At 42.1% G+C, this 15,322-nt stretch overlaps 1 pseudogene; it reads left to right on the top strand.

The window, feature by feature from the left end:
* Positions 1-8,001: 8,001 nt before the first annotated feature.
* Positions 8,002-14,299, top strand: LOC118669414 (annotated as a pseudogene).
* The last annotated feature ends 1,023 nt before the right edge of the window (positions 14,300-15,322 follow it).

The following is a 15,322-nucleotide window of genomic DNA, read 5'->3' as shown; positions in this document are numbered from 1 at the left end:
CATAATCTGAAGTCCCTTCAGCTATGAAAGTCTGATTCATTTCTCTCTGGGACACCTCTTTAAAAATCTGTTTGACTATTGACAATTCTATATGTGATTTGATAGAAGACATCTCAAATGTGCTGAGGAAATATAAGTTGAGTTTACAAACAATGATATTAATAAAAATATCAAAGAATTAAAAAACACTGCAATTCAAGTTAGCAAAACAGATGAATTACTGCTCAACAAAATATAATTATTTTAAAACCTCCTTTTAAAAACCTGCTCCAAAATAGAGCAAAAGGCTCATTAGGATATTTACAAAGAGATACACCTAGACTTCCTTAGGGAACAATGTGTGTCAGTAGTTTGGCCCATGATCTGGACTGATCAGAACAGAAAACCTGAAGACTCAAGATGACACTGGTATCTATATTGATGACTCTACCTTTCAGAGGCTGAGCTATGTGAGTAACAAATGAAAAAGTCATCAAGTCACATACTATTTCTTGCACATGGTGGCTAAATAACTGGATATTTGGAGATAGAACTTATAACTAATTGAATTTTCACATTTCCCCCCAATGGTTTTGACATAAAAAGATGGAGTTGACTTTATAGTGTTGGCAACAGGCACCTCTACATCTCAGAGGTCTCAATTATAGATATGCCCTATTTCTCCTCTTCTTATTTATTAAAAGGTTCTGAGAGAATTCTGTAGGTCAATGATGATGATAACTCTGAATTAAATGCCACACTGAAAAGGCATTGCCATTTTATTGAAGGGGAGGGAAATTTACTAAGTACCCACTATATGCCAGGCATACATTACTTTCAATCATTGGAATGGCTTACAAGGTAAGTATTTCAATTTCCATTTTATGGATGAAGAAACTGAATCTTTGAGATGACTTGTCCAAGATACCTTAATTACTGAAGAGAGTCTGAGTCTTTCTGAATCCAGTGTCCCCACGCTTCCTACAGAGTTCCTAAGATATCCTTAGGTTAGCTGAATGTGGTTACCAGTTAGCATTGCTGCATTTCCCCAATGACACAGGCATTGTTGGAAGAAAAAATTGTAAAGGTTGTGCAGCTTGTGTTTGGTTCTCCTCTCCCTCCACTGTCTTCCTTCTCTGCCCCCATGAAAGTCGGACTCTACTCTAGGCATTGGTATTTCCAGGCTGTTCCAGACGCTCATGAGCTTCTATAGCACCATGCTGCCAAGATAATGGTCCCGGCGTTCTCTGAGAATTCTCCCCCTGTCAGATCTCTCCCAGCCCAAATCCCACTTCTTTAGAGTCTACTCTCCATAGGATGGTGTCATGTGATCAATTGGGGCTATGCAGACCCAATTGCCTGCTGCTGGATTAGCTGACTAGCTTTCCAGGGGGACTGAGTGAATGTCTTAATGTAGATAAATTTGCCTAAGAACTTTCAGGAGAGGTTGGAGTGATGCAGCTTATATCATGGTCTTGGTGAGCAAGCAGACGAAGCACCTATCTGCAGGGCTATCAATATTTTCGTGGAGATCAAAGTCTTCAGCTCAAATGGTAAAATGCTGATAAGAGATTTCAGGCCAGTGAGTTTAAGGGGGCAATAAATGGTCTTTTTGGGGAGGAGGGAAATCTCTTAAAATATATCCTGCACTAGACCAAAGTCTTCCTGATGATAAGCCAATTTTTGTTCAAGATAGGACATGCTCAAGGATCATACATCTAAGTTGACTTAAGTGAAAAATAAAGAACTTTAGTGTTTCAGTTATAAAGTATGTCAGCATGACAGGAATAGCAGCAACACTGTGCTAGTTTAGGCATGGTTTCTTTTCTGCACAGCAAAGAGCTCCTAACAAAAAGCTTCTATTAACTAATCAACCTTTGGGTGCTTATTGAGTACTTGCTATGTCTTAGGTTTTGGGCTGGGGTGAAGATAGGGATCTTGCTAATGTATAAAGGGCTTAGCATAATTTAATATATTTACAAAGCCATGTAACTTAATGCAAGTTTTGCAGCAGGACACGGAACTGATACATTTAATATATTCATTTTTTGGTGCTCATTTATTCAACAAATATTTACAAGAGGGATAACTATTCCAGGTACCATGCAAGATATTGAAAGATATACCTGAGATTCAGATACGGACTCAAGGATAAATTGTCTGGTCAGGAACATGAGTATGATGATTCCACTACAGTTTGATCAGGACTGGGGAAAAAAATCAGTCATTCAGGCAAGTTTTGACATGACAGCACACAGCTGGGCAGCTGGCCCTTGACTTGAGATGACGAGAAAAGGATCATGGGAGAGGTATCCACATTGAGACCTTAGGGGACGAGGAGAGAGCCAGGCAACATAGGAGAGGTTCTGGGCAAGAAAAACAGAGGAAACAACATGCACAAGATGTGGGGACAAGAGACAGGCTGGCTAAATATGGGACAGCCAATGGTTCATTATGGCAAGAATTTGGAATTTCAGGCATGGGACTAGCGGGAGAAACAGGTGGAGAGGTAGACAAAGGCTAGTTCATGAAAATATTTGAATGCATGCCAGGAACTTAGATGTTATCTTGGGGACAATAGGGCTCCATTGACAGATTTTAATCATGATAGCCATTTCAAAGATTATAATAAGGTCTATATAGAAAAACAAAGTAAGTTTGATTTTCTGGAAAATATAGTAGGCCAACAGAAATGCCTGAATCCAATTACGAAATTATCATTGAGATTTTGATTCATCTGTGGTGGCGAATGAGCCATAAATTGCTCAAATGGGTTCTTTCTTCTCTTCATGGTGATCTCTGGTGAGAGTCCTCAGAAAATCAACAAAAGGCATTTTTGAATAAGAAGTTAGTAAAAGTCATAAAAAGACTTGAGTTAGAGTAGACGTTTTGCAGCTGTTTCTGGCCGAAACCAGAAGTGGAAATTAAGCAGCTGACACATCTCTCTTTATAACTTTTATTAAGCAGACAACCTCCCTTCACCCCCACAACCCCTATCTAACTCTGTGCACTTTTTTTTTTTTTAATGTGAAAAGGATTTTTAAAAAATGTTTTAAAGTTAATAAAATATACAACTTGACCTGGTTAATCTGAACCAGTTTGCAAACTCCCTTTATATTTGGATAAAAAAATAAACCTTCAGATTAACCAACTCTTGGCAAATTCCCTGCGTCTCCTGTTAGTGAATTCTTTACTAGTTACATTTCCGGCTCTCCAGACATGAGGATGAATTAAACCTGGAAGAAGCAGGCCTGGCTGAATTACATTAAGCATTTTTTTTTTTTTGCAATAAGAAAAAGTGTGTCATAGTGTACAGACATGTTTAAGGTGACATTTACTCTGACCTGCCAAGGTAGTTTGGGGCTCTGCCCCAGCTCCTTAGTTCCAATAATAAGAGGACACTTGGCTAAAAGCACTTTCTACCTTTCTGATCATTATAGACTTCGTCATTCATGTAAGTGATGATACTACCGGCTAGACAAATTGAAAGGTGGAGATGAGCTATGCAGAGAAGTCTGAAAGAACCTGAGTCAGTCTAAGTTCACAGACTCCAGCTTTCATATCACCTCAGTTCTTAAGAAATCAGGCTCTGGTGAACAAGTGAGGGAAAGTACATTCTGGAAAGAATTGTCATCCTAGAGTTGGGGAGGGGGCATGCAGTCATATGTTCCTCTCATCTTCCCTAAGTCCGTCCTTCCAACTTTGCCCCATGACTCACCTTTTTCAGAAACCTTTCTTGATGAATCTTCATCCACCTCAATCATTTCCACGGGACTATTATAATTTGAATGATACTGTATTTCTTTTTGGCTTGCTTTAATTCTCTTTTATATCGTGTATTTTTTTCTCTACAATGGTTCCCCATCTTTTGCCTTTCTCTTGGCACTGTGCTCACTCCTATCCATGCAATATGTGTTTAATATTTTGCTGAGGACATTATGAAAGAACTTAATGCTCAGAAAGAAAATGTGTAATGCCAGCACCCAGTTACCCTGAAAGCAAAATTTCCCTACATAATCACATTTATTACTCTCATAAAATATAACACTATCCTTATTGCTTTTGGCAATAAAAGAAAGCCTCTAATGTATACCTTTCCTACCACACCTCACACAGTTAACTATTAAGGGAGTTCTAAATAGAGGAGTGGAGAGACATGGAAAAGGCCAGATTCTTCCAGCGGGAGCCAAATGACTCGGAGTGTGGAAGTTTGATTCTGAACTTAAAGTGGTCTGGGAAAACATAAACCTTTATATCTTAAGTGTGACCCACTGGCCCCTCCAGTGTTTTGAAATAGAGTCCTCCTTTCAAAGTCTGCCCCTAGTCTTTCCTTGAGGAAAAGTAGTTTGAAGCTTACTTTCAAAGCCCTTAAGTGTAAAAATAAACAAGCATTCAGTCAATGGGGTCCCCGATGCCTCCCTATACCACAACACATTTTGAGTCATAAATCATGGCTCTGACAGGTCTATGATGATGCATTGTGTTAATACATCATAATGACAATGCTGATGATGTATTAGTGCAATATATTCTGAAAGCCTATCACTTTAGAATTCTGTGTTTATAGATGGCAAAGGAAGGAGTCGAGGGTGGCAAAACTGAGAAAGAGGGAGGCACAGGGGAGGGTTCAGGATGATGAACATCCTTTTCTGACAAACCAAGAACCAAAAAGAGAAATCAATAGCTTCTACTTCCCAGGCACTAATGCCTTTCCTCTCCCAGTAGGTGTGTCATGGATGCAACTTCTGAAGCGGTATACTCTGCTAAACTTAGGTCACATGACCATTTTAACGCCTCCAGGCTTTGAAATGAATGAAATATATTCTATGTATACAAAAGAGGAGCCTTGTTCTAGGTGAATGCATTGACTGCTGTTTCAGTGACATGTGCACACAGGTGTGCTAACACTTGCAGTCCTTAGTAGTCTCCACTTTTCTCCCTAGGATTCTGGTAAATGATGGAGTTCCATGAACAGCCTAAGAGTAGTAACTCACTCTACTTAGTAGTAACACACATGATCTTCATGTGTTGGCCATTCACTGCTCCAACAGACTGGGTCCCAGCATTCACTCCATCTGTCGATCAGATTAGAGCAAACACTAATTACATATCAGCATCTCCTTTAAACCCATCCAGTAGGGCTACTTCCCATTTTTTCAAGGGAACATTTGTGGTGATGTGACAATGATAAAAGCAGTCCTTCAGTTTAGCTTATGACCCTGCCTATAAAATACCTGGTATAGAGGTTATGCTGTATGGAACTACTATTATATCATGCCTATCAAATCTTCAATTGTCTGTCATTTGTAGTCAACCCTTAACTGGCTTTGACATTATTTAACTCATCTCAATTAAAACAAACACAAACAACCAAAATAGAAAAGAAAGGAAAAAAATAAGTCAAGTTGAAAATAAAAAGTCATTTAGAAGTACAATGAAAGTATAGAAGGGGAGTGGAACTCAGTGGAACTGATATATCTTTGGTTAGGAAATGGGCTGAGACCTATTTTTTACGTCACTGAAAATTAAATTAAGAATTTAAACTAGATTATAAATGGCTTGCACGATAGAGTCAAGTAAGTCCACATTTAAGGATGAGCAACTTACTTTTAAAATTCAAATTACAAATGAGTTTACTGAAATACACAGATAAAGACATTCTTAAAACTAGCAAAACAGCTTTTATTTTCCAACAAATTCTGGAATTCAGATTTTTCCAAAGTTGGGCATATATCTACATATGATAGTGCAGATTTGATGCACATAAAGCCAAGTAAGAAAGAGGGCAATTATTTGTTGGCATTTACTGATACCACATTGATATAATTTGTGATTCATATTTTGCTCTACATGGAACCTATTTCTTATGGGCTTGCATGTGGTCTGTTTCCCCATGGACTTGCTATGCAGATATGAGTAGAGACTACCTACATCCTCCATGCTATATCTATATTTCCAATAAATAGGTCCTTAGTACATATGTATTGCTGATGTTGATGTTTATGTTTCCAAATATAAAACATTTTGATGCCTTTCTTGACTTACCCTCCCACCTCCAAATGTGAGATTTTGCAAGTGTGCTTTCGAGAACATTCATTCAATAAAAATTAATGTTAGATGGCTTTATCGGGATAACCAATTATCAGGACCACGTTGTGTACATAAAATACTCCTAGATATTTTCTCAGCAAGTTTCTGCAAGTAAGTGTGGTGGTCCTGGGCAGGAGGAACTTTGTGACCAATTATTGAGTGTTAGGGAATCGATAGGTCAATAACTGACCTCTCACGGAATGCCTATCTTGCAGCCTGGCCAAGTGAGTGTCTGGAAAGGGGTGTTACCTACAAGAGCTCACCAACCATGGCTCCCTCCAGCCTCAGCAGGCTCTACTGACCATCAGCTTTGATGGCTGTTGCTGTCCAGTGAATTTTGAGGTTGCTGTAGAGACTGATGACCAAAACCCAAGGATCTTGTGGCAAGCCTCCAGACCTTTGAAGATCCTCAGCTCTCCAATCAGTGGGAATGTTTGTTGCTCTTGGCCTTGAAACCAATATGTCCCACACCCAAACTGAGCATCTGGAGAAAGTACAATTTCCAAGAACTGTTCCCAGAGGCCATATCTATCTCTCCATTACCAGAATAAAAATATCCCAGCTACTCCAAAGCACCCAGCTAATGAAAAGCTGTGTTATTTGGCCCAGCTGGATTATCCCAATGATTTAGAGGTTAACTTTCCCCTGCTCTCTTACATCGCACATCAAATCAAGGGCATAGACTACTTAAACATATGTTTAAAAATTTCTCCTTGTTGTCATTCCTCAGGGTTCACAAATCATTTTTTCTCTTATAAATCTTCAAGACATTAATGCATAAGTCTCAGGGGATGGTAACATGGATGGTAAGCAAGGAGAAAAGATTCTTTTTCCTGCTACAGGGCCATCTACCTCTTAGGGTCTCAGTTTCCTTATCTGTAAAATGAAGGTTTGAACTAGGTGGGAACCAAGGTATTTTAAGCAGTAGCTTATGCTTAAAGGGCATATTTCTATAACAGTTAATAGAAAAGTGAGAAACTATTCACTTTTCACAGTTACAATTCTAGAAAACAACTTTGAGGCCTATAGATTTTTCCAGGAGTTGGTGAAGATAAACTTACACTCTATAGTGAAATTACACACCTTATTTTTCCCCCAAAATGAAAAACATATTCCAAGGCACTCAGTCCCTAAGCAGTGCTCCTCAAGCCAAATTCCCCCAACCTGTCTTTATTAAAGGTTTTATTCATTAATTTAGAATTGCTGTGGAATCGTTCATGTCTATCAATATGGCCACAGCCTGTCCCTGCTCTACCAGAATTTCATGAAATAATTCTTCATCAAGGTGCCAAAATTCTAGTTACAGCTTCTACTTGGGGGAACCTCAATCTTTAAATATGAACTTGAATACTATTGCATGCCCATGTTTCTGTTTTGTATCTTGATAAATGAACTCAACCGAGAAGTTCCTTTTCTCGGGTTATTGTAGAAATGCTTCTTTAGTATACTACTGTAGTGGGGAGAAAAAAGAAAGTTTCCTAAAACCCATATTGCCTCCTCTGGAGGGTGGATTCCTGATATCAAGGATCTTTTTGGCTTGCCAAGATATTCTATGAGTCAGTCCCCCAAACCTTGAAAGTGAGTTTGCCAGAGAAAGAGGAAGCATGTGGGGTTTCTGGAGCAGTCTTGAGGGTCACAGGTAAGAGAGAGGTAGTTGGATAGTAACAGGTTGGGGGGTACAAAATAGGGTGAAAGGGCCAGGAAAATGTCCCCAGTATTAGGGATTTGGAGACCTCTACGATAGCAGACTGCCCCCATTTGTGGGCTGTTTTGTTGTGATAGAAACATCCCCTTCCCTCCCCACTCCACGTCCCATTTTGAATGAAGTCTCTGTGAGTGCACATAAATATCATGCAATAACACAACGATTGTGGGGATAGAGGAAACAGCTGAGTTTCTCATTTAGATCCTGTTGGAAACAGCAGGTCCAGAATGGCAAGGTAATCCATAAATTGAACTTATACAGGGAAAATGGGAATTCAGATACAGAGATAACCAAGAGAACCCAACCTCTTAGAATTTGCAAAAACCTTAGGGACTCCTTTAAACTCCAACAAGGTATGGAATGTAAAGCTTGAGACCATCTTATTTCGGTTTTAGAGGGCAGGAAAACCCCAGCTGACATCTGGATTCCATTAATGGGAGGGATTTTTATTACACTGGCATCAGGAATTAAGCTAATCTCCTTATATCAGTCTTTGTGGCAATATTTTGTGGAATAAGATAAGCCCTGGGACATAACATGGGTGATAACAAGTGAATTCATGACTCAGTTTTGCTCATCGAGTTCTGACCTCCAAGTTTTGATTTCTAATGCATTTTCCTCCTCCCTTGCCACTCCCTTCCAATACACACAAAGGACAAACTCCTCGTGCACCACTTCTACTTCCATCCCAACTCTGAATTCAGGAGAAACACTTAACTCCCTCTGATGTGAGTTGACATGTGATTTCCCTCCTCTGCATGGCTCCCCATTTTGAATCATTTCCCCCATCCCAATTTCCTGGTAGTGAGTTCTGTTGTCTGCCTAAGCCCTTAGTTAGCTCATGCCCAGCCCTTCTCTCCAAGGAGGGGGCTTTGCACCCTCTTACATCTTCAGTGAACCACAGTGACCTTTGAGGCTGATGCAGGTGCTTTGGGAGACCAGTTCATCAAGTGCTGCAGACAGCAAGGGCTGGGGTGAGCCATCAGCTCCTCAAAACTATGGTCTAGAACTGCCCTGGACCAGATTGGTAATGGTGACCGGGAGGTGAAAGGCTCTGTATTCCATTACCAGTCTCCTGAGTAATCTACCTAATTCAGTATCCTTTCATTTAATTGAAACATTATTTTCTCTCTGTTAGTTGGGGCACTCAAGCTGGTAGAGCAATGTTAATCTTTCTGCTGATTTCCATCTTTGCAGAATTACCTTTCTAGCAATTAGACCTACTGGTATAAATTTGCCTTGCTCCTTCCTGGGGTTCAATGTTACAATGGAAATCTCCAAGCTTAACACATTTTCTTCCAGGTTGACCCAGGGCAGGTATTAATTAACTGGGGTGTCATGAAAAGGTTGAGCTTGAAAAGCCAAGTAGGAGAATGTTTCTCTTGGGATGTCATTGCAGCCAGAAGATGAACTAAAGAGGGTGAGACCTGGATGGAGAAGAATCACATTTAAAGTCAAGTGCAATGGTTGCACTATTAGTGAACTGGGGGGCAAAATAATGGTTATTCTGAAAATACCTTAGGACTTCCAAGTCACAAAATCTTCTGCATCCTTTGTTGAGGCAGAATATAGCTCATTTGTGAACATTCTCTAAGACATGCAGGGTCACAGCGACTGGCCATCTCAGTTTGCCTGAATCTGAGGCATTTCTGAGACCAGGAACTTTCCAAGCTAAACCTGGGAAAGTTCTGGGCAAATGGGAATGAGTTGCTCACCCTATTAAAGTATAATCTTTAAGGAAGTTGTATAAGTCAGTTGATTCCTCACATTTCCTACTAAACTCAATGAGGAGTTGTTTATACCTACCATCTTATATCTTGAAATTTAAACTTTTCTAAAATCTGGCATCTGCATCTCAAGAAACTAAGTTTTCAATGTTATCAGGACTGTTAATTGTCAAATCCAGTGGCTTTCTCTTAGACCTTGCCCTCTCTCTAGGATTGGACATCACTAAATACATCGCCTTTTCAAAGTCTCTCTTCTCTGGACTTCTGGCCACTTAAAATGTCTGCTTCACGTCTTTCAATGTCCACCTTCATCACTGTTCTCTCTCTGCAGTTAATTCTGTAGAGATGAGCTGGTTATTTTTCTGTCACCTCTCAGTCCTACACTTTTACATTCTGCCCTATGCTGCTAAGGATGGGAGTTGACAAACTCTAATTTCCCTGGGCTTGCTCACCAGCTGGCTTGCTGTTAGGCTTGGTTAGTAGAGGTACCACAAGGTGTAGAAAGCGGGAGAGATAGAAGCTCCTCCTGCCATGCCGTGGTCACTCACAGTTGCTGGTGGCGGCTGCTGTGCTAGTGGCGTGTGGTGATTTCAGCCCCCAGCAGCCTGGCAAGGGGCACCTCCCCTGGTCAATGGTGGGTTCAGAACTTAACTATGATAGCCTCTCCGGCAATTATTAATAGTGTATAAGTGCTGCAGACAGCAAGGGTTGGGGTGAGCCATCAGCCCCTCAAAACTGTGGTCTAGAACTGCCCTGGACCAGATTGGTAATGGTGCCCTGAATGAAAAATCACTTTCAGGACCTACCTCAGTGAATGCACTAGTCTACACTATACTAATCATCTTCCCACAGACCTTGATTGTCCCCCCTGCTTCCTAGAAAACCTTCTGATGATGGGACTGAAATTCTTCTGGTTTTTGATACTTGTCCTTTTCTTGCTTCTAAAACTTAATTAGCCACTAAATCTTGTATTTTTATATAAAACCAACATATTTCACACCTTCCACTTTCTCTAGTTTTGGTCCCTATAACCTCATGTGTAAACAATATCTTTTTCATTTAATAAGAAATACTATTAATACCTGCTTTCCTCTAAGGCACTCATGTCAAACTCAAAGGCTAATACGGGCCAAATAAAGGAGGCATGGGGCCCGCGGGCCCTTTTGACATGCTTGCTGTAAGAAGTGACTGCTTTGCTCAAGATACTTTATGTACAGGGTTTCTAAACATTATGATGACCCAGGGATAGGTGCTTTCTCCTTCTACAGGTGGAGTGATTGAAGCTCAGAGAGGTTAGTTAACTTTCCAAAGGTTGCACAGGTATTACATTGAAGAGCCTAGATCTGAACTGAGGTCCCTCTAACCCCAGAGCCTATGCTTTTTCCTTTACTTACTACTTTTCTAGTTTCTTCAACTTCAAGTTTATTTGTACATAACCAACCTAGATAATATTTTTAATTTTTAAAAACCTGATCTATACTTAGAATCCAATCAATATTTACTAAGTGAATTGAACATACTACTTCTCTAATTTAAACACATTCTATAAAGTTTTAACTGCTTTGTGGAGGTATAAATGACAAAATAAACTGCACATATTTTAAGTGTACAATATCAAAAGTTTTGACATATACACACCTGTGAAATCATTACTATAATTAAGATAATGAAAGTATACATCACTTCAAAACTGGGGTGACATCCTCATGCTCCTTCATATTTTCTTATTCCCACCCCTCTTCGGCCCCACCCCAGCTTGCCCCCATCAATTCCCAGAGAACCACCGATATGCTTCCTGTCCTTATAGTTTGTATTTTTTAGAGTTTATATAAATGCAACAATATAGCGTGCATTCTTTCTTCTCTAGCTTCTCTCATTCAACATAATTATTTTTAGATTCATCCATGTTGTTACATGTATCATTACTTTTATTCTTCAGTACGATTCCATTGTATGAACCTACTACAATATGTTGATTTATTCACCTGATGATGAACACTTAAGTTTTCAGTATTTAGCTACTACAAATAAAGCTGCGATGGACATTTATGTATAATACTAGAGGCCCGGTGCATTCACGCATTCCTCTCACAATCTGGGACCACTGGCTCCTAACTGCTCACCTGCCTACCTGCCTGATCGCCCCTAACTGCCCCTCCTGCTGGCCTGGTCACCCTCAAATGCCCCCCCCCCCCTGCTGGCCTAGTTGCCCCCAGCTGCCCCCCATGGCCTGGTTACGCCTAACTGCCCCCCCCCCCACTGGCCTGGTTGCCCTTACTGCCCCCCTTGCCAGCCTGGTAGCCCCCAACTGCCCCACCCACCAGCCTGGTGGCCCATCACTGCCTCCCTCTGTCAGCCTGGTCACCCCTCACTGCCCCCCCTGCCAGCTTTTTGCCCCAACTCCCGCCCCTGCAAGCCTGGTTGCCCCACGCAACCTGCTACTCAATCGTTTGGTCACCCCTCACTAACCCCCCCTGCCTGCCTGGTCGCCCCATGCAGCCTGTTCGTTCATCTGTTCGGTTGAGATGGTCACTTAGGCTTTTATTTATATAGCTGTCTTTGTCTAGACCAGGGGTGGGCAAACTTTTTGACTCGAGGGCCACTATGGGTTCTTAAACTGGACCGGAGGGCCGGAAGAAAAGCATGGATGGAGTGTTTGTGTGAACTAATATAAATTCAAAGTAAACATCATTACATAAAAGGGTACGGTCTTTTTTTTTTAGTTTTATTCATTTCAAACGGGCCGGATCCGGCCCGCGGGCCGTAGTTTGCCCACGGCTGGTCTAGACAGAGGCTTTCATTTTCCTTGAATAAATGCCTAGAAATGGCATGGATGAGTCATGTAGTTGGTGTATGTTTAACTTTTTAAGAGACTGGAAAACTTTCTAAAGTGGTTATATCATTTTACACTCCCACCAGGGGTGTATGAGAATTCCAATTGTGCCATATTCTTGTCAACATTTGGTAAGACCTGTTCTTTTTAATATTAGCCACTCTAAAAGGTAAAGTAATATCTCATTGTGGCTTGAATTTGCATTTCTCTAGTGACAAATAATGTTGAGCATTTTCGTATGTTTTGACATGCGTCCAAATCTGTTGTCTGTTTTTTATTGATTTGTTTGATTTTTTTCCTATTGACTTTGGAGTTCTTTTTATATTGTGGATATAAGTTCTGTATCAGACATGTGATTTGCAAATATTTAAACATAGTCTATGTCTTATCTTTTAAAGAGCAATATTTTAAAATTTTGATGAAGTCCAATTTATCAAATCTGCTTAGTGGATTATATTTTGGTGTTCTAGCTAAGAAATCTTATCCTAACACAAGTTCACAAAGATTTTCTCCCATTTTTTTCTTAGAAGTTTTACATTTATGTTTATGATCCTTTTTGAATTAATATTTGTATGCAATGCATGGTATTGATAAAGGTTTATTTATCTTTTTATAAATGTACTAGAGGCCTGATGCACGAAATTCGTGCAAGGAACTTGGCCCCCGCAGCCGCGGCAGCTTGTCTTGGCCCTCGCAGCCCCCGCTTCATCCTGGAAGGACGTCTGAAAGGACACCTGGTATAATTAGCATATTACACGTTTATTATTATAAATATCCAATCATTTTGACACCATTTGTTGGAAATGTTTTTCTTTCTCTAATGAATTGCTTTTGTACCTTTGTTCAAAATATATCAAGATATTTCTGTGTGACTGCCTGGTGTGTGACAGTTGTGTGATCGCAGAGGAAGGAGTCCAAGATTCTCAACAGAACACCAAGGACTTTTTCCGTGTTCTGAACCTTAATAAGAAATGTGATCCTCACAGCACAAGGTGCTGGCAGTGTCCATGTGTCCTTAGTCTCTGCCTTATTTTGCTGCTAAATTCAGCCTCAGTGTCACTGATGCATCCAGAAGGTTCTGTGGCTTTCTCAAAAGCCTTGGGGCGCACTGTCTTTGACATGAAGATAGCTGCGGACTTCAGCATCCTGGAGAGTCAGAAGGAATTTGTGCGTCGGTACTGCCAGCACCGTGAGGAAGAGCCCGGCTACTCATGCTGACCTCCACCTGCACCGGCTGGGACCGATATGCAGAGCATGTGCTGGGTCACCCCATCACCCCCACCTCTGAATGGCCAAGTCTCCCCAGCAGATCATGGGCTCTCTGGTGAAGGATGACTTCACCAGGGGGCAGAACCTGTCCCCAGACAAGATTTTCCATGTCATTGTGGCCCCGGGTTATGACAGGAAACTGGAGGCCCTTTGAGTAGATGTTCCCACAGCTTCACACAGTTCCCAGGGTGCTGACTGCGTGTTAACCTCAGGTGAAATTGTCCGGATAATGGAGCAAAGTGACCTCGCCTCGAATGACGCCACCGTGGACACTCTGTTTAGAGACAGGAAGGAGAAGGAGGTGAGGCTCCACGAGGGTGCCAGCTCCGATGGGTACCTGGCGCACATCTTCAGGCACATGGCCAAGGAGCTGTTCAACAAGGACGTGGGGGTGCTCACCTACTGCACCCTGAGGAACAAAGACTTCCAGGAGGTCACCCTTGAAAGGGACGGAGAGGTTCTACTATGCTTTGAGGCTGCTTAAGGCTTTCAGAACAGCCAGAAGTGGTCCTGAAGCTGGGCAAGTTCCCCTGCCACTTCGTGGAGGTCCTGGCCTGCGCCGGGCATGCCTAAGCGACAGGGACCAGACTCAGGTGGATGACAGGTGTGCAGACAGGGCACTGCTGTGGCAGATGGAAGGCTGCCATCCTGGTGTGGCCCCCGGAGACCAGCGCCTATGTTCAGGAGCTGTACTAGGCTGCGGGGGGGGTGTGGGGGGGTACTCCCCCTGGGCCCAGGCAACCCTGCACACCACCTAGCAGGGCCGAGGGCAGCCTGCCAGGACATCAAGTGGTAAAGGTCCAGCCGACGCCGGCCTGCAGGCCTCCTGAAGAGGGATGTCAGACACGTGAAGGGAAGGCTTAGCATCTCTGTCATCGCTTTGGTTTTCAGAATTCCCTGCTCCCCATCTGTCAGCTCCTTCTCTCTGAGGAGTGCTGTCATCATCACATGGGTGCAACTGGAACATTGTATATCGAGAGGACTGCCCCAATGTACGTATCCTTTTATCTGACGATGAAAAAATCCCAAGAACAAAAATGGAGACAAACTACTGTCCTTTAGGCTAAAAAAAAAAAAAAAAAAAAAACCCGGAAGTATCCTGTGAAGAGCTGAGATTTGGTTCTGTCCACGGGCCTCAGAGAGATTGGATGAAGAAATGGCCCAGTTTGGCCCTGACTTTACCCACTTATGTTACTCTTGAAAGTGTCTTTGCCACAATGTGAATAAACTGCCACCTTTTGAAATAGGGGCTCATACGAAAGTCTGCATTCCCAACTTTTCTTAAAACAGATTTATGTTCCGCAGCTCTGGCCACCGTCCTGAGATCAGGTCCTGTTGACCAGGTCCTGTTGCTGGGAATCAGGGGGCACTGGAGTGGAACCCCCCTCTCCACCCCCGTGTCCTTTTACATTCAGGGATTGAGCTGAACTCACTTTGGGGGAGACCTGGCGAGAGTGACAGGTGTCACAGTTGGAAGGATGGAGAATGGAGAGGAGGACACCCTGCTCGGTCACTCCCTGCATGGGGTTAGGCAGATGAAGGCCAGCCAGCCCGCCCCACAATTGGGTGAGATAGCATCCTTTGTGTCCACCTCTCACCCCATGGGCCCAGCCACTCCCCTCAGCTCCAGGCAGCCTTCTGCATTCCATGACATGCTGCTTGCCCTAAGTGAGAAGGAAGAGAGCAGTTGGCCCACAGACAACTACACAGAAAGATAGG

The sequence above is a fragment of the Myotis myotis genome, unplaced genomic scaffold, assembly GCF_014108235.1.
Source record: "Myotis myotis isolate mMyoMyo1 unplaced genomic scaffold, mMyoMyo1.p scaffold_m19_p_14, whole genome shotgun sequence".
In the NCBI taxonomy this organism is placed as follows: Eukaryota; Metazoa; Chordata; class Mammalia; order Chiroptera; family Vespertilionidae; genus Myotis; species Myotis myotis.
Note: the sequence above shows the minus strand (reverse complement) of the source record. Positions and strands in the feature narration are given on the sequence as shown.